General features: G+C 35.1%; 1 long non-coding RNA gene across 2 annotated transcripts in view; it reads left to right on the top strand.

The window, feature by feature from the left end:
• The first annotated feature begins 362 nt into the window (after positions 1 to 362).
• Positions 363 to 26,917, top strand: part of LOC127544214 (uncharacterized) — a 55,509-nt gene continuing 28,954 nt past the window's right edge. Inside the window, exons 1-3 of one of the 2 annotated variants that reach the window (XR_007949401.1) lie at positions 363 to 675; positions 19,016 to 19,156; positions 26,544 to 26,722. This is a non-coding gene — a long non-coding RNA (uncharacterized LOC127544214). The remainder of the gene's footprint in view (positions 676 to 19,015; positions 19,157 to 26,543; positions 26,723 to 26,917) is intronic. The other variant, XR_007949402.1, reaches the window with a different exon arrangement.

Raw genomic sequence — 26,917 nt, 5'->3', positions numbered from 1 at the left:
ATTATAAATATATTTCCCCTCAATAAAGATGATATGCTTTATTTTCTCTCTGCTAATTCTATCTACTTATGTTCCTTGTATTGCATTTTGCACTCATCAACCTCACTTGAATATGCATTAAGATAGCCCTTGATAATCATTTGAATGCATGAATTAATAATGAGTGTATAAATGAAGGAATGGAAAACCATAGATGGTAGTTTAGTTCAAAATGTATATATGAAGTGTTCATTTCAGTGACTGCCTGGGCAGAGAGGATTAGATAGCATACTTCAATGTTTTAAAAGAGATGGGATTTCATCACAATGGGCAGCCCTTCACCAACACACATCATAGTCCTTCCTTGCTTTAATAGAGAATTTTTTGAGTTGCTATGGCAGAAAAAAAGAAAAAAGAAAAAAAAAAGGTCCTAACTGATAGCCATGCTGTTGCTGCTGCTACTGTGGCTCTCCTCTCTTTTCAAGAGCTGATACTTAGATCATAGTTTATTGGGGGACCTTCACTTGACAGACCTGCCAGAGCAGACACTTCATTAGTATGTCTTTGATAACTTAGAGGCACCTCCATGACATGATCATGCATTGAGACAAGACTTTATTGTAGAGAGATAACACCTTCGATGTAGGTAGAGCTACCTGCCCCTTCTACTGTGTCTCTGGAATACCTACTCCACAGGTAACAAATGATCTTTCATCCTAATCCTTTTCATTCCTTACTCCCTACATTTCCATGTACTCACTGAGACCTGGCTTCTTCCTGAAGACACAGCTTCCCTGGTCACCCTTTCCAGCACCGGTTGTATTTTCTTATTCTACTAACTCGCTGATCATGGTAGTAAGGACCTGGAATCCTCCTTTCTTTTCCTTTCCACTTCCAGGCTCTCTCTCCCATAATCTCTCAATAACCTCTCCTTCTCTGAGGTTCAAACAATCCATATTTCCCATTCATTCAATATTCTGGCTGCTCTTGTTTAACAGCTTCTTGAACACTCCTTTTTTAAAAAAAATTTTAAAAAAAATTTTTAATTTGTAAAGAAATTCAAAGCCTGTTCAAAGTTTTCTTGCCTACCCAATTTGTGTCCTCATACTAGAAAACTAGTACATATTGATACTCCCACAACCAACCTGATTTTCTTAAGTTTTTCAATTTATTCATTGCCCTTGCTCTACTTCCTTCTCCCCACCTCAGGTATATATACATATACAAAATGGTCATGTCCTTGATCCCACTCTCACCTCTAAGTATTCCATTTTCATGGTCTTGAACTCTGAATTTCCTTTATCTAATTATGAACTGATGTCATATCAACTTTACTCTTGCCTTATAACCCTTAACCCTGTTTACCTTATTGCAACTTCTGATTCCTTGACCCTTCAGTTCTTTCTCTGGTCATTAGCCTTTTATTCAATATGCTTTCTTCCTTCTTCATCTTGGTGAATTGTTGGTGAAGCAATTAAAGTTCATATTGCCCTCTTCCCTTCCTCTTGCTCCCTTATAGTATTACTTATCTTACCCTGACAAGCTAAAGCTTTTAAAAATATTCTGTTGTCTGCCTTTGCTTCTAATCACATCCTCCTGAATAAGGCTGAAGAAAATTACTAATATATATTTATTAGATTTATATACATAAGTAGATTTATGCTACATAATCTCAACTAGGCCCTCACCATTGGAAGGCAATTCTCTCGTACTTCCCTAATTGATTCTCTCTTCTATTCATCAAATCAACTTTTCCAATTTTTTTATTCCTCTTTAAATTTTCTGTGGTTTGCCTTTTCCTTACCTTCTCAGCTCAGAATTGTGCTTTATATTACAGTGAAAAAATTGAGGTCATTTTCTCAGAATTCTTTTTCTCCCTTTCTTCTAATCTCATATCCTTCAGGTGCCTAGGAAGTTAAAAAGCATAGTGGATAATTACAGGAGTCAGGAAGATGTGAATTCAAGTTCAGCCTCAGATACTAGCTGTGTAATCCTGGGCAAGTCACTTAATTTCTGTCTGCTTCAATTTTCAGACCTATAATGGAAGCTGGCTTTCAGGATTGTTGCAAAGATTAAATGAGGTACTTGTAAAGTGCTGAACACAAGAGCTGGCACTTAGGAGGAGCTATATAAATACTTACTTCCTTCCCTTTTGGTCATTATTTTTTATTTTCCCATTATCTCACATGAAGACATGGTCATTCTTCTTGCCATAGCACATGTCTCTACATAACAAGTGATCTCATTGCATTCATATTTTCTAGCTCTCTCATTAGTCTTCAACATTTTCTGTTTACTGACTGCTTCCCTACTGCCTAAAAACACATCTATGTCTTGTCCATCCTCAAAAAGCCCTTAGTTGATTCATCTATCCCTACAAACTATTGTGCTATATCTCTCCTGCTTTTTATGGCCAAACTCTTTGAAAAGGTCATCTACTATAGGTACCTTCATTTTCTTTCCATTTCATTTCCTCATTCAACAGCAACTGTTCTCTCCAGTTATCAGTAATCTCTTACATTCAAATCTAATGACTTTTATCCTTATCCTTCTTGACTTTTTGACACTTTTGACACTACTAACTCCCCTTTTCTTAAGACATTATTCTCTCTTAAGTTTTGGGGGTTTGCTCTCTTCTGTTGATCTCCTCCTGTTGATCTGACCCTCTTTGCTGGTCTCCTTTGCATGATTTCTGTGCAAGTCATACTCATTAGCCAGATGTGTCCCTCAAGGTTCTGTTCTGAGCCCTTTCTTTTTCTTTACCTTTTTATTCAGCTTGGTGATATTTTTCTCCACTACCTTATCAACACTGATTCAATAGTTATGTCTGCAAAGATGATTCTTTGTTCATCCCTACCTCCTGCCCCAACTATTGTGTTTCACATCTCCAACTGCTTTTTGGACAAATCCAGCTGTCCATGTCATAGACATCTTGACCTCAATATGTCCAAAATTGAGTTCATTATCTTTTTCCCAAACCCTCCCCTTTCTCCTATTACTGTTAATGGTAACACCATCTTCCTAGTCACCCATGATCAAGAACCTAGATATTCCCTCTCTCTCACCCTATTTATCTAGTTAGTGTCTTCTTCTATCTTCATAATATCTTTTTAATATTTCCCCTTCTCTCCTCTGACACTTTCACTATTGTCCTGTAGGTTCTCATCACCTCACACCTGGACTATTTCAGCATCTATAGGTTGGTCTACCTGCTTGCAGTGTCTTGCCCTCTCCTGTCCATCTTCCATTATTTTTCCTAAAGTACTAGTCTGACTACATCACCTCCCTATTCAATCAACTTCACTGGCTCCTGATTATCTCCAGGGTCAAATGTAAAATCCTCTGTTTGACCTTTAAAGCCCTTCATATTCTGACTCCCCTTTTCTGTCTTCTCAGAATTATATTTTGCATCCTAATACACACTCTGTGGTTCATTGACACTGACTGGAACTCCTTGCTAGTCCTTGCACAACATATTCCATTTTCTAAGTCCATGTATGTATTTTCATGAGCACAGTCCCCTGTGTCTGAAATGGTTTTTTTTTTCTTTTCTCTATTTTTCTGGCCTCTTTCAAGTATCAGTGAAAGTCTCATCTTCAGCAAAAAGCCTTTCCCATTACATTTTTATCTTTGTGCCATCTCTCCGAGATCTTCAATTCATCCTATTTAATTGTTTATATGTCATCTTCCCCAATAGACACTGGGATTTTTTGCCTTTCTTTTTAACCCTAGTGCTTAGCACAGTGCCTGGTGTTTAATTCGACTATTTATTCCTGATTATCAAAGTTCTAGTTTTCTTGCCTTGGATTTATCTAGAGCCAAGTTTGACTTCCTCTCTTTTGAATCAATTCCAGGGTTAAATGTGGGCAATTTTTAAAACCGGTGCTGTAGAGCCTGGGGAAGGGTAAGGATGAATGAATGAATGAATGTAAAGCATTTATTAAGTATTTACTATGTGCCAAGCATTATGAAATACATTCAAAACAGAATGGAAGAGAAATTAAATCAAACGATTTGGCTAGATGACAATTGATGATTAAAAATGTATTTTATTTTCCCAGATTATTGCCCCCATTAACATACATAATCAAGAACCATCCACATATCTTAGATAACTTGAAAAGTCTCTACAAAAGAGGAATCCAACAATTATGCTAAAAAGTCTAAATTTTAATTTAGAAAATTAAAGATGTTCAAGTTTTGTGGCAAATCTTTAGAAACCAGATCCTTAGTTGGTGAAGGAAGGTGACTTCTGGGTCACTTAACCATAGGGAGCTCTTCAAGCAAGTATAGCTATATAAATCTGGCCAATTGTAGGGACATTGAACAATGTGGCCATGAGTTTATTTTAAACCACATGTTTAAAATAACCCTGGCATGTGAGAGCTGATGCAATTCTCAAAGGGAAAAAACCATCAGGAGCTTGGTTTCCCCTGGGTACAGAAGGAAGAGACAGGCAGGTCTTATTTGTTTCAGCCAGTTTTCTAGCAGGTAGGACATTATGTAAAATGGGTCAAAGTCATCTATCCTGGGGAGGGAAAGTGCTTTGCTGGAATCTATTTGGCAGTCACAGACTCTTCCTTCTGTTTGACATTTATTTTCCTTTGTTGAGATCATTGTTACAGCCAGGCTGCTTTAAAAAAAAAAAAGACTAGAAATGTTTGGGAACCTTGTTCTCTTAACTCTAGGATAGCTGTAGTATAGCATCATCGCTCCTAAAATTCCTAAGATAAATTATGTTGGTTTTAGTACAGAGGCACATTCGCAAAGCCTGACTTGTTAGACATCAGAGAAAATGGAATCAATGACACTTCAGTTTATTCTTGAAATAGTCTCAATGAAAAGCTGCATCAATGTAAAAAGAGCACTAGCTATAGTCAGAGGTTCTGAATTTGATACTATTATTTACTACTTATGAATTTGGGGGAGTCAAGAGTTTTGTCATCTATAAAATATGGGGGCTAATCAGGACCAAGAATTGATAATCTATAGTCAAAGGGTAAAATCCCACCCTCAATCTATTTTTGTTTGTCTTTGTGAGATAAGAATGGTTTTTATATTTTAAAATACAATAAAACTGTTTTAAAATGTAGAAATGTTTCTTAAGTCAAGGGCTTGAAGGGCAGTAGTTTGCTAGCCTTTGATTTAGACTGATCTCTAAGATCTACTTCACCTCTAAATCTATGATTATGTATACTATGATAAGAACAATTAAAAGTGAAGTTTTCTTTTTTTCCCCAGTTGTCTTCTTGAACCCCATTTAGGGTTTTCTTGGCAAAGCTACTGAAGTGTTTGCCATTGCCTTTTCCAGTTCATTTTATAGGTCAGGAAACTGAGACAAACAGGGTTAAATGATCTGCCCATGATCACATAGCTATCAAGTGTCTGAGGCCATAATTGAACTCAAGAAGAATAGTTTTTCTCACTCTAGATCCAGCCCTCTATTCATTGAACCACTTTAGGAACTTTTAATCAGGGTAGCTGGTTGGAAGTATTGCTAAATTTGTTTATTCTCACAAGGATTTATTATTGTTTCTCTCTCTGTCTCAAACATTTTGTGAGTGAAGTTGGAGACTTTGCCTTCCCCCCTCCACTACCCCTCTTTAATGCTAATAATCAAATCTCTTAGGTAGAATTTTTCTGGAGTCTGTGTTGAGTTGAATGCCATGTATGTGAATCATGATAATTTGTCTTACTGTTTGCATAGCAATGAAGATTATCAAGATGAATGAAAGAAAGCCAAGGACTTTTTATTCATCATACAGCCATTCAGTTCTGTTATTCTTCATGCTGAGAGATTTATTGGTAATTATTTCTGTAGAGAAGTAGAGGGAGCAAAAACTTTCTGTGACTGAGGTTTTTCTGTACCAGAGAGAACCAAGGATATGTCATTAACTCTGATATCAAATTATACAGAGGAAATGTAAAAAGACTTATAAGCATTTAGAAAAACAGCAATCTAAATGTGTTGATTAGCTTAAACAGGACTACATATTTTCCATCTAACAGAGATTGTCAGGGTAATTTAAACTATCTTTTAATGCTTCTCAAAAATACACACATCTCTTAACAAAGACTTTTTAGTCTTTTGTGGGGCTTTTCAAGATATTGAAAACACAGCAAAGTAGAAAGCTATGCAATAAAAACTCTTTATTTTTGCTGCTTTCCTGGTCTATATTGTTCTTCTCTCAGTTACTCGGGGGATTTGGACATTTCAATATTAAAACTCTGAATCTTACATATTGTACTGTGTAGGTCTGATTTCTCATTTCTAGAAGGAGGTTGTTTTTAAGGTTTGCTATGAGATAAACATGTAATAATGGGGATGGATTTGTTGATGAAGATGGAAAGTCTTGCTTAATAGTCATTCATCAGACACCTGGCACAGCTTCAAGGGACAAACTGCCCTGTCCTGGAGAAGCCGGCTCCTTGACAGAACTGCAAAGACACATATGGTACTCACTCTTGGCCCAGCATGTAAAGGTTCAATTAATAGAAGTCTATTAATGGTCTATTATTTGACACTAATGGCTAAACTGGGAGTTCTGGGGATAATTTCTGCTAGGACACAATGAATGATTTGTGACAGGAGGTTGCTCAGTTGGAGGGGGAAAGGGCAGAATAATATGTGCTAGATTATAATTGGCAGAATAATTGATTTGACTTCCAGGATGAGGAGAAAAGATCATTTCTTAAGGTTTTTTTTTCTTTAACCTAAAAGATGGTAGAGGTTAATAACCATTAAGATCTAGAGCTAGATGATCCATTGAAAGGCATTGCCCAGAGCAATTTAAGAATTGCCAAATTGGTGGAAATCCTCTGTAGTATAAATGCATATGATATTGAAAAAGGGAGAACAGGGACTAATCTAATGTTTAATTATTCCTAAATTGAATAAATTACCTCCTCGAGTGAAATTATAGGGCAACTAGATGGTATAGTTGATAAGAGTGCCAGAATGATTAATTTTTTTGTGAGTTCAAATTTGACAAGCTGTGTGATGTTAGGCAAGTCACAAACCCTGTTTGTTTCAATTTTCTCATCTCATAAATTAGAGAAAAAAACTCCAAATGGGGTTATGAAATCAAACACAATTAAATTTATGTCTTTTGGGGGTGGCAGGAAGGAAAAATCTAAACTCTCTTAAGCGGGGGGTGGGGGGTGGGGGGTGGAGGGGTAAATTATTTACTCTGCCAACATTTGGAAGGGAGGATGAAGTTGGGAGAGGATGTTGACTTTGTGAGCAAAATAAAGCATATATTTGCTAAGTGGTTCTGGGGGATCCATCTCCAATTCTCTGATGCACTGGGTTAATATTTCCTTAGGCAAGAACTACATTAATATGAGTTGTCTATTCCCCAGGGATAGGTGGAATAGGTAGTCAACTCTAAGTCAATGAGGCAACAAAGTAGTTGAATGGGGTTTTGTTTCCATATTGTTGAGACCTTGGAGATCAGCACAATAAAAAAAAAAACCAGTAGGCAGAATGGCTGAGAAGTCCCATAACCCTATGAGTGATGAAAAGCAATTAATACACCCAATACCTGCTGACAGCCCCCCTACCCCAGTCATTTCTGTGAGTGACTGAGCTAATGTCCCTTTCCTACTGTGTCAACAGATTGGCAGAGTTATAAGATGGCAATTTCCTCTTTTGTGGCACAGAGGAAGCATTAGTGAGTAGAAAGAGATTCAATTCTACCATAGGGAGGGGGAGCAGAGACACCAGACTCTAGTTTGATAGAGATGAGTTGAGATAAAAGTGATGTTTGGATCTTGTACTTGTTGCTTGATTCTTCTCAATATTACCATGCATTTACTAACCTGCTTATTTTGTCTTATTTAACTACAATCAGATCTAAAAGAAGAGAATTTCTGATGGCTCAAACTAGAGAATAATCAAACAATAAACATTTATTAAATGCCTACTTTGTATCAGGAGCAATGTCAAATGATACAAAAAGATACTTCCTTCCCTCAAAAAGCTTGCAATACAATGGGATATGCAACCAAATATATAGAAATCAAGCTATATTTGGAGAAAACAGGAAATTAAAAGTGGGGATCTACTGGAATTAATAGGTTTGGGGAAGGGAGAATTTTTCTCTAAAAAAGGTAGAATTTTGTTGGGATGTAAAAGAAGCATTTATGTAGGATCTATTTTGTGCCAGACATTGTACAGCAGTTTGCCAATTTGATCTTCACAACAACCCTAGGAGTTAGTTGCTATTTTGGTCATCTAGCAAGCATCTGAAGTCAATTTTGAATTCTGATCTTCTTGATTTCAGACTCCGTACTCTATCCATTGTACCACTTATCTGTTTAATCCAAACCACCAGTATTTTGCATATATTTCTACTTTTATATTATATGTATACATATTTGCATTTCTTATATCTGTATTTTATATATCTGTATTTGTACAATTTATGTATTTATTTAGTATGTATAATTTAGCATGTATTTAGTATATATATATGTATTTATATATGTATATTTATTTAATATGTATTTTGCATATATATATATTTAGTATGTATTTGTATTTGTACTTTATATTTATACCTATATGTATATTCTCCCTTAGAATGTAAAAGCTCCTTAAGAATAAGGCTTGTTTCATTCTTTATACTTGGATCCTTAGGACACATAGTAGGGTGTTATAGGAGTTATACCTCTACCCTACATTTAAGGTAAACTAGTTTTTCCTTAAAAGTTACTAACATTTTCCTCAAGACTTTGTTGGCTCAGGGGCATAAAATTCAGGCTGTTGATAGGTGACCTGATAGTCACCTAAGTAAAAAGTAGTCACAAGCATCTGATGTTAGTCTGGTGGACAATAATGTGTAAATCAGGCAAGTGAGCTTTGGTCAGCTTTAATCAACTCCAGTGCCTTCAGTGCTTATTATTGGTATCAAATAGCCAGCTCCTATTTTGGTTAAATAAATTTCTCTTTGGGGGTGGGGGTGGGAGAGGAGAGAGCAATTTTGAATGACCTATTAAATGCTTCATTTTATTCCAGTATCAAACATACTACCAGGGAACTATCCTGAGCAGGTCCAGACTAGGACAAAGGCATTTAATAAATGTTTATTGATGATTATTCTAGTATTCATTTATGTTCAATGTTTTGCAGATTGTTGTGCAGATAAATAACTATTTTGTTATTAAATAAAAAGCATCAAGATGGCACAGTGGATTGAGTGCCAGGCCTGAAGTCAGCCTTAGATACTTACTAGCTTTGAGACCCTGGGCAAAGTACTTAATCCTGTTTGCCTCAGTTTCCTCATCTGTAAAATGAGCTGGAGAAGGAAATAGCAAATCCCTCCATATCTTTGCCAAGAAAACCCAAATGGGGGCCATGAAGATCCAGACACAATTGAAAAATTACTAAACAATAACAAAATTAGAAGGAATATTCATCCTCTGTGGTCTCACTTTGTATAATTATACAAAGCATCTTTTATACAACTCCTATGGTCAACAACAGGCACCATTTCCTGATCCCACATGATTTTGAGGTCCTCTATCAAGGTTTTTGTCCCATGATGCTGTTGTTTTCTTGCCCATCTTTTACCTCTATAATTGAGGAGAGTAAGCTTTGTAGAGAAAACCATCTGAAATCATCAGTACCAGCAACTAATGACCACTTGCCACCAACACAGCAAACAAACTAGCCAAGCTGAAGTAGCAAGACTTCCTGAGGAAAGGCAGCATGTATCAGAATAATCAAACCACTACCACCATGACCTTGAAAACTACCTTCCCTCAGACCCTAGAGGAAATAGAAACATTTATTATTTTATTTATTGAATGCCTACTGTATGCCAGACTAACCAACTAATATTTTTTGGGTAATTTGTAAGATATACAAAAGATATAAGATTATAAGGTAAAAATGCAATAATATCTTAAAATAATTTTCATCTAATTTATTAATAGCACACAAAAGCTTTTTACCCCCAATTTTTTATTAATGTTCTTATATAGGAACAATATGTTTAAATGTATTTTGTTACTTTTGAAAAAAAATGCTGCATGTTTTGGAGGATAAGGGATAATTGTTAAGTAATTGTTTCTTAGTAAAGCATTCACTTAATTATATTAACATAGCTAGTCAAACAGATTAATCTCTCTCTTTTAAATTACTTTGACGTTGGCAGACACAAAATAGAATATAAGATAAAACTACAGGACATGGATCTATGTTGAAGGATGTCTCCCATAAAGTAAACTTGTGTCCTAACACTTCTGTGACAGGCACTGTGCTGAGTATTGGAGCAACAAAGGAGCAAGATAATGCCCAAAGAGCTCATAGTCTAATAGGAGAAATAATGTGCAAATAACTAATGTTCCAAGAGTCCAGTATTCAAAATCCAAGAGTACTGGGAACTCAGTGTTCTCCCAGTCACTGCTTCTCCCAACCACCAATGCCCCCAGTCATCATCCAACAGAATATGCCTTGTAAACCTGTAACCTGTTAAATTTCTCTGCAGCATCCTGAGCAGCATGAGCTCCTTAAGACACAGAAAAAAAAAGTTATTGCCACCAGAATCCTTGGCGCCATTAAGTAATAGGTAAAAATTTTGCAATGGGAGTGATATTAATAAAAATATATTACCTTCATATTATAAGGGACATGGGGCCTTTTCATCTGATTTGAAGCTGAAACTTTCCATCTGTGATTTCTTCCCAATAGAATGTGAGCTCCTTGAGGACAAGCTCAGTCTTCTTTCTTTTTTTTTCCCTTCTTATATCACTAGTAGTTAGCATAGAGCTTTGCATTTCATATATACTTAAATGCTTTTTTCCTTTCATTTCTGCTCATTTTTAATTACATTGAGCCAGAAATGGTCCTAAAGCAAAGCTAACCTTCTATAATTTCTGTATATTCAATGTTCTATGAACTATTCCACAGATGAGTAGAACAACTGGTTTTTGATTTATTTGTTTTATAGTTAAATAAAAGAAGCAGGATATAAGTCTACCATCTCAGCAGTTCTTTACTATCTTTATGTCAAGGACTCTTTTTTCAGTCTGACGAAGCTAATGGACTCCACGGAGTAATAGATTTAAATGTGTAAAATAGAATACATAGGATTACAAAGGAAATGATCACATTGGAATCGGGGTTTGTTTGTTTGTTTGTTTGTTTTTGCTGAGGCAATTGGGGTTAGGTGACTTGCCTAGGGTCACACAGCTAGGCAGTGTTAAGTGTCTGAGATCATATTTGAACTCAAGTCTTCCTGACTTTAGGGCTGGTGCTCTATCCACTGCACCACCTAGCTGCCCCAATTAAAATATTTTTTTAAACCCAAATTCACAAACTCTGAAAATCTCTACTTTAGTCTATAGGCTCTCTTGAAGCTTCTTTGTTGTAATTCTAGTAGGAGATAGAACAAGAACGCTAATATATACTTTTTCCTTGGCCACGTCACTATACTTTTAAAGTATTTTGTTCCATGTAACTTGGAGATTAAGATTATTTGGGTTGGGAATAGCTGTTAAAATATTCTTTAATTTAACTTTAAAATTCTTTAATTTTTCTTAGTTTGTGATAATGGTCCAATTCAAATAAGGATTAGTGATTGAGTTCTCCAAAATATTTTCAAGTCTCTATTTGATGGAGATTTGTTATTTTTTTAATTCATGAAAGATAGCAAGCTTCTGATATATAGTGCTAGTAATTACCAATTCATGTCTTATTTGGCATTTTGCAGTGGCTAAACTTTATAACCTTCAGTGATAATTATGGTGATGATGACTTCAAAAGCCCTTTTCAACGCTGATGTTTTATGGAACTGAGTTTCAACCAATTGTTCAAATTTCAGATAATTTCCCCAAAAGACTATTTTACAGAAAACTCACACAAAACCTCACATAGAGTCAGAAGAAGCTGACATTCTCAAGGTATCCTTAAAGAACTTTGGAACTGATTGTGAGACATGGGACACACTGGCACCCAATATGGGATATCCTCAGCAGAGAAAGTGCTGTTCTCTATGAGTAAAGCAGAACTGCAGTAGCTCAAAAAAACATGAAATGTACAGAGACATCTCTTATCCAAACATCCATGTGAACTACTGGTGCTCATCCTAGTCTTCTGAAGTAGTATTGGTCTGACACACCTTGACCTTTATACCTTGAATCAGAATAAAAGGGAAAAACCATGAGGAGAAAAAATACACAAGAAAAAAAAAGTAAATGTAGCATGTGTTGATTTACATTCAGTCTCTCTCTGATTGTGGATGGCATTTTTTATCCAACGTTTATTGGGATTGCCTTGGATCACTGAACCACTGAGAAGAACCAAGTCTGTCATAGTTGATCATGGCACAGTCTTGCTGTTGCTGTGTACAATGTTTACCTGCTTCAGGTTGTTTCTCTTAGCATCAGTTTATATAAATTTTTCCAGACCTTTCTAAAATCAGACTATTTTCTATTTTGGCTCTTCCTGGATTAAGTAACAGTGCCATATTTGTATCATAAAAGGAATTTGGCAGGACTCCTTTATCTAGTTTTCCAAATAGTTTACTTAGTATTGTAATTAATTGTTCTTTAAATGTTTGGTAAAATTCACTTGTAAATCCATCTGGCCCTGGAAATTTTTTCTTAAGGAGTTCATTGATGGCTTGTTCAGTTTCTTTTTCTAAAATGAGGCTATTCAATTTATTTCCTCTGCTGTTAATCTGGGCAATTTATATTTTTGCAAATATTCATCCATTTCAATTAGATTGTCAGATTTCCTGGCATACAGTTGGGCAAAATAACTCCTAATTATTGCTTTAATTTTTTTTTTCATTGGTGGTAAGTTCATTTTGATGTAGGTAATTTGTTGTGTTTTTTTTTTTTTCCTTTCCTTTTTCTAATCAAACCACAGGTTTATCTATTTTAATCACATTAATGACATTTTTTCATAAAACCAACTCTTAGTTTTCTTGGTTTCAATTTTATTAATCTTTCCTTTGAGTTTCAGAATTTCTAATTTGGTATTTAAATAGGGATTTTAATTTGTTCTTTTTCTAACCTTTTTAGTTGCATGCCTAATTTCATGTTCCTCTTTCTCTATTTTATCCATATAATTATTTAGAGATATAAAATTTCCCCTAAGAACTGCTTTGGCTGTATCCTGTAGGTTTTGATATATTGTCTTATTATTGTCATTCTCTTGGATGAAATTATTGATTATTTCTATGATTTGTTGTTTGGTCCCCTCATTCTTTAGAATTAGGTTATTTAATTTCCAATTGGTTTTTAGTCTATCTTTCTCTGGTCCTTACTGAACATAATTTTTACTGCATAATGGTCTGAAAATGAATCATTTACTATTTCTGCCTTTCTGCATTTCATTATGAGGTTTTTATGCTCTAATACATGGTCAACTTTTATATAGGTGCCATGTACTGCTGAGAAAAAGGTCCATTTGTTTCTATCCTTATTCAGTTTTCTCCAGAAAGCTACCATATTTAAGTTTTCTAACTTTCTATTAACTTCCCTATTTTCTTCCTCGTTTATTTTGAAGTTAAAATTATCTAATTCTGAGAGAGGAAAGGGGAGGTTCCCCACTAGTATAGTTTTGCTATTTCTTCCTGTAATTGGCTTAATTTCTCAAGAATTTGGATGATGGGCCACTTGGTGCATATACATTTAGTATTAATACTACTTCATTGTCTATGGCACCTTTTAAAAAGAAGTGGTTTAACTTCCTTATCTTTTTTAATTAGATCTATTTTTACTTTTGCTTTATCTGAGATCGGAATTGCTACCACTGCTTTTTTTTTGCTTCTGCTGAAGCATAATAAATTCTGCTCCAACCTTTACCCTTACTCTATATCTTTCTATGTTTCAAATATGTTTCTTATAAACAACATGTTGTATGATTCTGTTTTTTAATCCATTCAGCTATCTGCTTCTGTTTTATGAAAGTTCATCCCATTCATCTTCATAGTTATGATTACCAGCGCTGTATTTCCCTCCATCCTATTTTTTCTCCTTTATATACTTTTCTTCTTTTTTTCCACTCTGAACTTCGTTAGTAGTGTTTTGTTTCTGACCCACTATGCCCTCAACCTGCCCTCCCTTATATCATCCCTCCTTTCTTATCTTACCCCTCTCTCCTACTTTTTCTTTCCTTCCTACTATCCTGCCCCTCCCTTTTCTTTTTCCTTTCTTCGCGTACTTCCTTATAGGTAAGATAAATTTCTATATCCAATTGACTGAGTTATTCCCTCTTTGAGTCAAAATTGATGAGATAAAGCTTCAGACAAAGCTCATCTCCCTCCATTCTTTCCCTCTATTATCTTTGGTACCTCTTTGGTGATATAATTTATCCCATTTTACCTCCTTTTTCCTCTTATCCCAGTACAATCCTTTTCCTACCACTTAATGTCTTTTTATTTAATATCACATCAGAGTCATCAGAGTCAATTTTTACCCACACTCTTTGTCTATGTATGCCCCCCCAATTGTTCTAATAAAAGATAGTTCTTAAGAGTTACAAATATCATTTTTCTATCTAGAGATTTAAACAATTTAATATTTAAATCATATATTTTTTCTTTCCTATTTATCTTTCTATGCTTCTCTTGAAGTCCTATGATGGAAGATAAAATTTTCTGTTTAGTTCTGTTTTTTTTTTTTTTTTCAAAAGAAATGATTGAAAGTCCCAGGGCTTCAAATACTTTATTGTAGAAGCTTCCAGATTTTAGGTAATCCTGACTGTGGGTCCTAGATACTTGAATTACTTTCTTTTCCCCGGCAGCTTGTAATATTTTTTGCCTTGAGATTATAACAGTGGAGTTTTGCAATATATATATATATTTTTTTTAGTTTTCCTTGTGGGATCTCTTTCTGGCAGTGATAAATGGATTCTTTTTTTTTTTCCTGAGGCAATTAGGGTTAAGTGACTTGCTCAGGGTCACACAGCTAGGAAGTGTTAAGTGTCCGAGACCAAATTTGATCTCAGATCCTTTTGACTTCCAAGCTGGTGCTTTATCCATTACCCTACCTAATGGTCTCATGGATTCTTTCAAGGACTAATTCCCCCTCTAGTTACAGCATAATAGGACAGTTTTCCTTGATGATCTCTTGTAGAATGCTATCCAGGATTTTTTTTTTTTTGGTCATGACCTTCGGGTAGACTGATAATTTTAAAATTGTCTCTCCCAGATTTACTTTCCAAGTCAGCTGTTTTTCCAATGAGGTATTTTACATTTTCTTCCATTTATTCATTCTTTTTAATTAGTTTGACTGATTCTTAATATCTCATAGAGTTATTAACTTCTATTTGCCTGGTTCTAATTTTTAATGTATGATTTTCTTCAATTAGCTTTTGTATTTTTTTATTTAATTTTCAAGGTGTTTTCCTCAGTGGATTTTTTTTTTAATTTGGCAAATTATGTTTTTTTAAGAAATTGGTTTTGGTTTTTTTGCATTTGGCCAATAATATTTTTTAAAGAATTTTTTAAGTCAATTTTTGTTATTCCTTTTTGAAGTGTTGACTCTCTCTTGCATACTTCTTGTATTTTTTTCCAATTTTTCTTCTACCTCTCTTATTTGTCTTTTAAAATCCTTTATGAGAACTTCCAAGAAGGCTCTTTGGGTTTGAGACTAATTCATATCTCTCTCTGAGATTTTCCCTGTGGACACTTTATCCTCATCTGTGTTGGTGTTTTGGTCTTTCGTGTCACCATAGTAACTTTCTACACTTAAGGTTCTTTTCTGTTTCTTGCTCATTTTCTTTCTTTCATTTTTCCTATTTGTAACTTTTCAGGTTAAACTGTGTTCTAGGCTACAGGAGGGTGCTGTCCCAAGCTTCTTGTGTCACTCTGAGCCTTGACTTTGAGCACAAGGGCCTCTTGTGTTTAATGTCTTGCTCACAGCAGGGGGGTAACCCTATCTGTTCTCTCCAGGCAACAGCCTAGTCTTCCTGGTCTGACAATTTGCCTTCTGAGCTGGGACTGGAAACTGCCCCACTGATCTGCTCTGTTACTGAGCCAGGACTGAGGGTTTCAGTTGCTGATCTGCTGTGATAAAGACCCTCTCACTTTTTTCCCAGACACCATCTGAGCTCTTTTACCTCAGTGAGACTGACCTTTCTTGAATTCTTCAATCTATCTTGAGCTGGAGAGTCATTTCATTTCATAGGACTTGTTCAGAGGCTTGTTTTCATATGGTTTTCAAGGGAAACAGGGAAAGCTCAAGTAGCTTTTAAGCTTCACTCTGCTATCTTAGCTCTTCCCCTGGAATTTCCATATTAATGCTTTATTGTTATCTCAGTAAAGTATTCTTACAAAGATTCAGTACCATTCAATACAATTACATGTTTATAATGAAGAACAATGATATTGAATAATGTCTAGAAGCAGACCAGAGCCAGCTTATCATAAGCATCAGTAGCAATGGACATTTTTTTGAGAATGTATATTTTGCCACTGATCAAAACCACATATTTGATCAACTATATATAAATATTTGGCTTGTTGAACTTCTGGAATCATCACCCCAGCTAATGATTCTATAAATTTTAAAATCTAGGGTTCTCCTTGTAAATTGATCAAAGACCAAGGGTGAATCATCTTAAGCCCAAGGGATAGTTACCGTTTATACATAATGAGGTGGAGGAAGAGGTGAAAGAATAAGCATATCTCTGGATAGTCAAGTATTCTAAGTTCTGTTCCCTGTTCTATCATTAATATTGCTGTTTGGCACCATCTCACTCCTTCCTGAAATATACTGAATAACCAGGCAGGAAGAAACTAAAGATAGCTAGGTCACTATAATGTAAATTATGAATCCTCTCAAATTGTCTCATATGTTCAAAATTTTGTTATTCAGTATTATAAGGGTAATTGTTTCCAATCCAGTAGAAATATGCAATGTGAATTCAAATATTGTAACCATTTCAGAGGATTCATTATTTGCACTAATTGGGTCCTAACTATGCGTACAATTCTAAACACTGAATGTCAAATCCCTGCAGATTATATCTATTTAAGATCCTGATCTCTCATTATAGCAACTCTCTCTCCTCCCATGAGAATGTTCTTTAGTAGAAGCCCTTTTCACCACCAAATCAAGAATCTCTCTTTTCTTTTTTCCTGTTTCAATCCTTTTCTTTCACCTCACCTATTCTTCCCTAAATTTATATTTTCCTTTCATTGATTTGATTAGGGCACATCACATTCTTCTCTAAATTCTTCCTGCACTTTCCCTTTTCATTCTGCATTTTTGTCCCATAAAAATCATTGACTCACCTGTCCCTTTCCCAAGTGACCTCTGGGGGATAGAACTGGCTATAGCTGGATGCCAGTTTCCTTCCTTCAGATCTGATAGAACTTCCACACATGCTGGCCCTCGGCCATAGCTCCCTCTATTCACTGAGTATTGTCATAAAAGTGTTATAAAGGGTCAGGCAGGTAGTCTTGATAATTTGATGTTGAGCTCATGATGTTTTAGGATTGTTCTCCATCATCACTTTGTTTTGTTTTGTTTTAATTTGTATCTCCTCCTGTACTTTTAGAAAGGAATCTTCTACTGGTCCCTTGCTGTTATTTTGCTGTTTTTCCTGGTTTTTTTTTTTTTTTTTTTTTTTAATCCCATGAGTGTCTTTCTCTTTTTATTCCACCTCCTTTTCTCTGGAGTAATTTATTTCATTACTTGTGCTTTTCTTGGTAACTGTGTTTATTTATCCTTTCTGTATTTTCATTATCTGGGATATTTACAGAGCAGATAATCTGCTCATGTCTTCTTTTTTCAAAAGAATACTTTAAATACTTCTTTTTTATTAAATGTCCATCTCTTTTTGACTGTCGATTTCAGGTTGTGTCATCTTGGGTTGCATCATGAACACCTTTGTTCTTTGGAACATAATTCCATTCCTTTCTGAGGTTTCTAATGAGGCAAAAATAGTCTTGGGTTATTTAAATTTATTTTGTCTTTTAAAATTTATATACTGGTTAATAGAATTTGTTCTTTATCTTTAGAATTATTCTTTTTAACTTCTATGCATCTTGCAGTTTGCAGCACAGGTTTCTTTGTTTTTTGTTTTGTTTTGTTTTATTTTCCTCCTAGAGACAATTTGCAGATTCTTTTGATCGACACTGTTTTCTGTATCCAAAAGTTCTAATAAGTTTTTCTTGTATTATTTCTTGCACTATGATATTCAATATTTTTTAAACTTTTCATGTTCTTTGGAAGAGTCATGATCCTAAAATTGTCTCTTCAAATCCATCTCTTTGAAATGAATATATTTTGCTTATCTAGAGATTATGTGTTCTCTTAGGATTATTGTTTTTTCTTCTTGTCTTCACATCTACATATTTGTATTCAATCTATTGTTTCCTTTTTTGTTTCCATGGAAAGACTCACTACAACTATTCATGTTGTTCTATTCAGCAAATTATTTCTGTTGTACAAGTCTTAAATTCTACTTTTTGATGTTTATTTTTCTTGAACCATTAGAGAATCTCTTAATGTAGTCTCTTAAGGATCTACAAGATTTACATGGTTCTTGCCTCATCAGATAATTGGTATAATTTCCTTCAACTTAACGATATTTATACAGAGTTACTTACATATCCTAGTGACCTTTTATTTATTTATTTTTGTTTTGTTTTGTTTTAATATCTTCTCTGTTGAGATATAAATATCTACTTGTGATCAAAGTTTTTAGATGAGTTATCTTTGGTAATTTCAATGTTTCTTCCTTCTCCTTTGTTGGCAAATATCCTAAGAACTAGACTTCAAACATTGTCTTTTTCTCATTCTGAGAAATTTTCATTCTATCTGCCTCAGTCCCTTTCCCAAGTGACCTCTGGGGGATAGAACTGGCTATAGCTGGATGCCAGTTTCCTTCCTTCAGATCTGGTAGAACTTCCACATATGCTGGCCCTCTGCCATAGCTCCCTCTATTCACTTAATATTGTCATAAAAGTGTTCTAAAGGTTCAGGCAGGACACTTTTCTGTTTCTTTATACCTCTGTCTTCTCTACATGAAACTTAGAGTGGGCAAAGTTGACATTTGTGCTCATTCTCACAGAATGGCGAGGTGAGGGCAGGGGCAAGTTATTCTGGCAGAGACTTCAGCAGCAGCAAGGAAATTGCTGAGTGGATGTCAGATTACGAGCCCATGGACCAAGCAATGCTGCACAGCCAAAGCATCTGGGCTCATAGATGCTGAGTGAGTACATTATGGATTAGGGAACTATCCTTCTCTGCTATTAATTCATTACATTGTTAGCTCATCAGATTTACCTATGGAGACAGTTGCAATTACTTTATTTCTTGTAAGTAATTCTTATTTGTGGGATTTTTGAGAGATCAGAAGAATAAAAAAAAAAAGTCTAATGGTTACCTTTGAACCTAGATTTAAGCCTGGAAAACCTATGAGTGGGAATATTGCCCAAAATATCCCAACCCTTTCCAAAGTCACCCTGAATAAAATCACTGCCCACCTGCCCTGACTCCCTCCACCAGCATCTCCAATCCCATCCAGTTAAAATTTTTTAGGTATTTACTATCATTTCAGATTCTGTGCTAAGCACTGGGGAATATAATTAATAATAAACTCAAAGAGCTTACAATTAAAGGGGGAGAAACATACAAAAAGGGGCAGGAAAATGTGGGAGGGTTTGGGGGAGGAGAGGCACCAAGGGCTACCTGGCATGGGGCAACTTGTTTTGTGCAGTTGAAACCAGGCAGTATTACAGAGATAAAGTAGGAGTGAGCCGAGTCCCGTTAATGTCCTTTATAAAGAAGCATTGGGAAGAGATTTGATACTCTGACCTCCAATCCTAATCAGAGTCTGAGTGAAGTAGTGTTAATCAAGACTTGAGTTAATAATCAAGGGGTGGTGATGAGTTTAGAAGTGATTGGTTTATGCTGGGAGGGACATCTTGTTCCATGGATTTGAAAGCAGGCAGGGCAACAAATTCAGGTAGAAGCATACCTGTATTCAACCTAGCTATTTCTATTATCACCCTTTAAAGACTCAGCTTCACTGTTTATCTGAAACACACTATTATTACTATCACTTTTGCTCTTTCTCTCACTGTCCCTTTCCTAATTAATTCCTAGCCACAAAGAAAAAACCCATTTCTCAGCTCCGTTTTCCTGTCTTTTCATTCCTATTCTCATCAACCCTACCTTACTCATGACTCAGTGCAACTCTGTCCATTCCTTCCAATAAACACTTTGGAATTTCCGTTCAATAGTGAAGAAAAAACATCTTCAGTTTGAACCTCTTTCTTTCACATTCCTTCCCCCTATTTTCCTTTACTGAGATCTATCTTTCTTCTGATGACATTGCATTTCCAATTATTTTCTCTGGCATTAACTGTACCTTTTTTTAATATCTTCTGTTCTCTCCACTGTCATTTGCAGACTCTCCTTTTTCCCCTTCCCTCAGCAAGGTTTCTGTTTTTGAAATATGCTCAGTCAATGTTTACGCTGTGAGGTATGTACTCTTCAAGTAAATATGTATGTTTATATGGGATAGCTATGTCTAGACAGGAGGTTAAAGGAGAGGTACAGATAGATGTTTCTGAAATCTTATCCATCCCTTTCCAATTCTACCTTGAAGGAAGCAGAAGGAGCCATGAATCTGGTTGATCTGTTCTCTTAGAAAGAGGAAGGTATAGACTAGAATTATATCTTATTTACCTCCCTAAATATTATTGATCTAAAAGCATTAATTTTAGCTTCTAAAGTCACTAACTGCCCTGGTCACTATCTCTTAAAGGAGAAAGGAGCCCCAAACTTATTTTTACCATTTGTGCCCTAGTTACATAAAAGACCATCTTTGAAATTAACAAGCATTGTACAGATTAGAATATCCCAAAAAATACACATGAAGTAAAATGGAATTTCTCTCTCTAGTTCTTCTTGCTGGATTTTGTTGGCAATATATAAAAATGCTAATAATTCATGTGGGCTTATTTTGTATCCTGCAACTTTGCTGAAATTATTATTTCAAGTAGATTTTTAGTTGATTTTTCTATAATTCTCAATTCTCCATCATGTCATCTGCAAAGAGCGATAATTTTGTTTCGTCATTGTTTATTCCAATTTCTTCGATTTCTTTTTCTTCTCTTCTATAATTAACATTTCTGGTATGATATTGAATAAGAGAGGTGATAATGGGCTTCTATGTTTTATCTCTTATATTATTGGGAGACTTCTAGCTTATTCCCATTACAGATAACACTTGTTGATGGTTTTAGATAAATATTACTTATCATTTTAAGGAAAATTCCTTTTATTCCTATACTCTCTGGTGTTTTTAATAGGAATTGGTGTTATATTTTGTCAAAGGTTTTTTCTATATCTATTGAAATAATTATATGATTTCTGTTAGTTTTCTTAATGATATTGTCAATTATGCTGGTAGTGTTCCTAATGTTTAACCAATTCTATATTCCTGGTATAAATACTACTTGGTCATAGTGTATGATTCTTGTGATATAGTTTTATAATCTCTTTGCTGGTGTTTTATTTAAAATTTTTGGATCAGTATTCATCAGGAAAAGTGATCTATAATTTTCTTTCTCTGTTTTGGCTCTTCCTGATTTAGTTATCAACACCATATTTGTTTCATAAAGGGAATTGGGTGTAGGACTCTTTCTTTGCCCATTTTCGAAATTGTTTTTTAAATGTTTGATAAAATTTGTTTGTGAATCTAGCAAAACTATCTATCCCTGGAGATTTTTTCTTAGGAAGGTCAGGAATGGCTTGTTCAATTTCTTTTTCTAAGGTAAGATTACTTACATATTCTATTTTTTCTTTTTTTAATCTGGATAATTAATTTTTTGGTAGAAATTTATTTATTTCATTTAGATTGTCAAATTTATTGGCATATAATTGGGCCAAATTTATTGGTATATAATTGGGCAAAATAGCTCCTAGACTGGTTTTAATTTCTTCTTCACTTTAATTTTTGATACTGGTAATTTGTAAATTCTAGTAAATCCTTCTTGCCTTTTTTTTTTTTTTTAAATAAAAAATGCATGAGTTATCTACTTTTTTTTTTCCCATAAAAACAACTTCTGGTTTTATTAGTCCAATTGTTTTCTTCCTATTTTATTTTAATCTCTCCTCTAATTTTCAGGATTTTCAATTTGATGTTTAATTGTGAATCTTTAATTTGTTCTTTTTCTAGTTGTTTTCTTTAGTTACATTAAAACATTCAATCCCTTCATCTTTCAGTACTTTCTTAAACCTTTACTTTTGCTCTGACTTCATTCTTCCCCTTCTGGAATCTCAATCCAATAGTAAGTCACTTCAACTTCACCCTTTCCTCTGCCCTTGAATTCAGTGATCCTTGTTCTTTTGCTATATGTTTCTTCCCAAAGCTCAGCTCTGGATTACTTCAATCATTTACCTCATTTGGTACTTCTTACAAGCTGCTGAATGCAGTTGGAAAAAGTTTCATTATTGTACTAAATACATTAGAAATATATGCTAAACAACCTCTCAACTAGACACAACATTAAGGCAGGTTTTTTTTTTTTTTAATTTCTTTTCAGTTGATTCTCTATCTCACTTTCCAAAGAAGCTATATCAAACCTTCTCTTCCCTCCTCAAGCCTCCCTTACTCTTTTTATGCAGCTGAGGACCTTGCTTCTTTACTGAGAAAAATTAGGGATATAAATTTTGTCTTCTCTCTTATCTTCATCTCAAAACATCTTGACGTCATCTCCTACTCTATTTTCCCACATCTAGGAAAAAATAGTTGGCACCATAGCTCATTCTCTCTTTTTTGGGAGACAATTTGGAGTTAAATGACTTACCTAGGGTCACACAACTAGTCAGTATTAAGTGTCTGAGGCTGAATTTGAATTCAGGTCAGTCAAGAGTACTTTTGCTCTATCCACTGTACTGGTAGCTGCCCCAATCTCATCCACTCTTGAAGAACGCATCTTCTTTAATAGATTGCATTCCCTAACCATAATCCACCCTTAAATTTTCCATCTTTCTCCTATCAACTGGCTTCTTTTCTATTGCCTTTAACCATTCCCAAATCTCCTCCATCCTAAAAATAAAAATTTTATTAGATATTACTGTCCCCTCAACTTAATGTCCTATATCTTAGCCAAACTCTCTAAGAAAATTCTCTACATTTGATTGCCATCATTTCTTCTCTCTGTCACTCCTTATTCCTTTGCTATTTCATTTCCACCCTCATCATTCAACTGAAATATTCTCTTCAAAAATAGTAATGAGTTATCTTTTAACTACCAAATCTGAAGATCTTCAATTCTCATGCTTTTAACTACCTTCTTTTCCTGGATAATACCTTCCCTCTGGGTTTTTATAATATTATTTTCTTCTTCTAATCTGTCTCAGTTTTCAACTTCTCATCTTTTTTGCTACCTCAACATCTCTCTCTCCATAACATCATTCTTCCAGGATCTCAGGATCATAAACTTGGCATTATCTTGGACTGTTTATTCTCCCCACTTCACATATTCAATCAGTTGCCAAATCTTGCCATTTCTGCTTTTACAATACTTTTTTATACAATTCACTCATTCTCTCCACTCATAGTTATCATCTTTGTTCAGGTCCTTATCACCTCTTACCTAGACAATTTCAATAGCTTCCTATCTAGTCTCTCTGCCTCAATAACTATTTTAATCTGGATTAAACACTGCCACAAGAGTAATTTTTCTTAAGAGAAGACTGATCAAATTATTTTCCCTAGTTAGTCAATTCCAGTATCTTCCTATTCTGTTTTAGATAATTTACAAATTCTTCTGTTTAGTTTCAGAGCACCATTCTACTTGTCATCCTCACTGGACATTACTACCTCTATAGCACTCCATGACCCAGAACATCTGATCTTCCTTCTGCTCCTCACAAATAATCCTTCATTTCTCATCTTAATGTGCCTTTGCATTAGCCATCCAACAAAGCTGGAATATCTCCATCCTTACTTCTACCTCAGAATTCTTCTCTTCCTTTAAGATTCAGCATAAAGATAACTGTATAATAAGTCTACATATATTGGATTTAATATATATTTTAACCTATGTAACATGTATTGATTACCTGCCATCTAGGGGAGGGGGTAAGGGGAAAGGAAGGGAAAATTTGGAACATATGGTTTTGCAAGGGTCAATGTTGAAAAATTACCAATGCATATGTTTTATAACTAAAAAGCTTTAATAAAAAATAATAATAATTACTAAAACATAAAAAGACTCAGCATAAATGTCATCTTCTGCATGAAACCTTTCCCCATGCCCCCAGTAGCCAATATCCCCCTTCCCAAACTACTGTATTTAATTACTTAGTATAGGTATGTATGTATATACATATATGTGTATATATAAATATGCACAAATATATCTATATGTACATTCATTTATTCACTTGATATTGGTGCTGAATATATTTATATGCTCACTTTTTGTCCTCAGTTTAAGAAGTTTTGATCTACAGAGAAATGCAAATTAAGACAACTCTGAGATACCATTACACACCTGTCAGAAGATTGGCTAGAATGACAGGGAAAGATAATGCAGAATGTTAGAGGGGATGTGGGAAAACAGGGACACTGATACATTGTTGGTGGAATTGTGAATACATCCAGCCATTCTGGAGAGCAATTTGGAACTATGCTCAAAAAGTTATCAAACTGTTCATATCCTTTGATCCAGCAGTGTTACTACTGGGCTTATAGTCCAAAGAGATCTTAAAGAAGGGAAAGGGACCTGTATGTGCCAAAATGTTTGTGGCAGCCCTCTTTGTAATGTCTAGAAACTAGAAACTGAGCAGATTTTCAATTGGAGAATGGCTGAATACATTATAATATATGAATGTTATAGAATATTATTGTTCTATAAGAAATGATCAGGAGGATGATTTTAGAAAGGCCTGGAGAGACTTACATGAACTGATGCTTAGTGAAATGTACAGAACTAAGAGATCATTGTCCACAGCAACATCAATATTATATGATCATCCATTCTGATGAATGTGACTTTTTCCAACAATGAGATGATTGACGCCAGTTCCAATTATCTTGTGAGGAAGAGAGCCATCTGTACCCAGAGAGAGAACCATGGGAACTGAGTGTAGATCAGAACATAACATTCTCATTCTTTGTTGTGTTCATTTGCATTTTGTTTTCTTATTTATTTTTTTGATCTGATTTTTTTATGCTGCAAGAGAATTGTATAAATATATTTATACATATTGGATTTAATATATATCTTAATATGTTTAACATTTATTGGATTGCTTGACATCTAGGGGAGGAGGGGAGGGAAAGGAGGAGAAAATCTGAAACACAAAGCTATGCAAGGGTCAATGTTGTTAAATTATCCATGCATATGTTTTGAAAATAAAAAGCTTTATATAAAAAAGAAGTTTTGATCTCGACTAGTGTGCTGGAAAGAGGACTGGATCTAAATTAGAAGTTATTTCAAACTGAAGATCCTTTCTTTACTTCCCTTTTTATACTTTGGGCAAGACACTTTTACCCTTAGCCCTATTTTCTCATTTGTAAAAGGAGGTAATTGGATTAGATGCTCTCTATACTCTACACTCTATGGATCCCTGTTCTCTGCTTTCTACAGTGACAAATAATTAAATTAAATAATCTGGGCCAATCATTTCTGCTATGTAAATTTTTTCACTTTTCTTTTCAAATAAGGTACATTTCAATAATAGTTTTCTGGAGACATTTCTCTTTCCTTCTAACCTCCCTCTCCTCCAGCCTCTCTGCCTCTTTCTCTATCTCTCTTTTCCATCCTTTCCTCCTCCTTCCTTTTCCTCTCTCCCTCCTCTGCCCCCAAACCTAAAGGAGATCCCATAATTGTAGGAATTTCAGGCTAGATGGGATGGAAAAACTATCTATCTATCATTCCTCTCCTCTCCTCTCGTCTCCTCTTCTCTCTCTCTCTCTCTCTCTCTCTCTCTCTCTCTCTCTCTCTCTCTCTCTCTCTCTCTCTCTCTCTCTCTCTCTCTCTCTCTCTCTCTCACACACACACACACACACACACACACCACTCTTTATTTAACCATAGTCCTGACTTGCCCTTGATTTCAGAAAGAGGATCTTGACTGCTTACAGTTCTTCCTCACTCAGGAGGCATTTCTTGACATCTGCTTAAAATACAGGCTCTGGTGTCTGAGAGTTGTACAGCAACCTTGAGGTTTGATTGAAGAATACAATTAGAATCCTTTGGGGTTCAAGTCACTGGCAAGTAAGCATCAAGCTACAGACCACATTATTATCAACTGCACATCATCCTTCAACTATACACATTTTACTTTAGGATTCTGCAGGGATTTTTTTTTTCTTTTCCATTTGACATTGTAGATTAGCATATGCTGATCAATCATATAAATGGCTCTCTTGAGGGGGAAAAGAATTAATCATTTTAAAGAAAGCTTTAGGTCAACCAGAAATAACTGGGTTTCTTTTCTCTCTCCACTTCTCTCTATCTCTGTCTCTCTATCTCTGTCTCTAACTTTATCTCTGTCTCTCTCTTTCCTTACCACACCTCTCTTTTGCTTGCTTCTCTGCTTACAATTTTTTTTCTCTCTCCTCTCCTCCCCAGCATCCTTCAGGTAATCCATACACACTACAAAGTAATCCTGGAGCTCAGCAGCTGTGTTGTTCTGGAGAGGAAAAATCGCAATGTCAGACAAATCTTAGTTCACATCTGAGTGCGGGTTCACTAGACATGGATCACTACTCCACCTAAACTGAATGACCTATTTGGGTCAGGTAGCACAGGTGAGCAGACCTGATTCAGGTGAGACGGGGGAAAAGGGAAAGCAATCTGGAGCAGTCAAAAGAAGTACTGAATTAGGAGTCAGGAAGATTTAGCATTGTCACTAATTAGATATGTCTCTCTTTGGGAAAAAAAATCATTTTAAGTCCCTGAGCCTCCATTTCCTCATTTGTAATATGATGGAAACTAGACCATAT

Source organism: Antechinus flavipes, chromosome 1 (genome assembly GCF_016432865.1).
Source record: "Antechinus flavipes isolate AdamAnt ecotype Samford, QLD, Australia chromosome 1, AdamAnt_v2, whole genome shotgun sequence".
NCBI classification, from domain to species: Eukaryota; Metazoa; Chordata; class Mammalia; order Dasyuromorphia; family Dasyuridae; genus Antechinus; species Antechinus flavipes.
The sequence above is the reverse complement of the archived record's forward strand: the minus strand, read 5'-3'. Positions and strand labels throughout refer to the sequence as shown.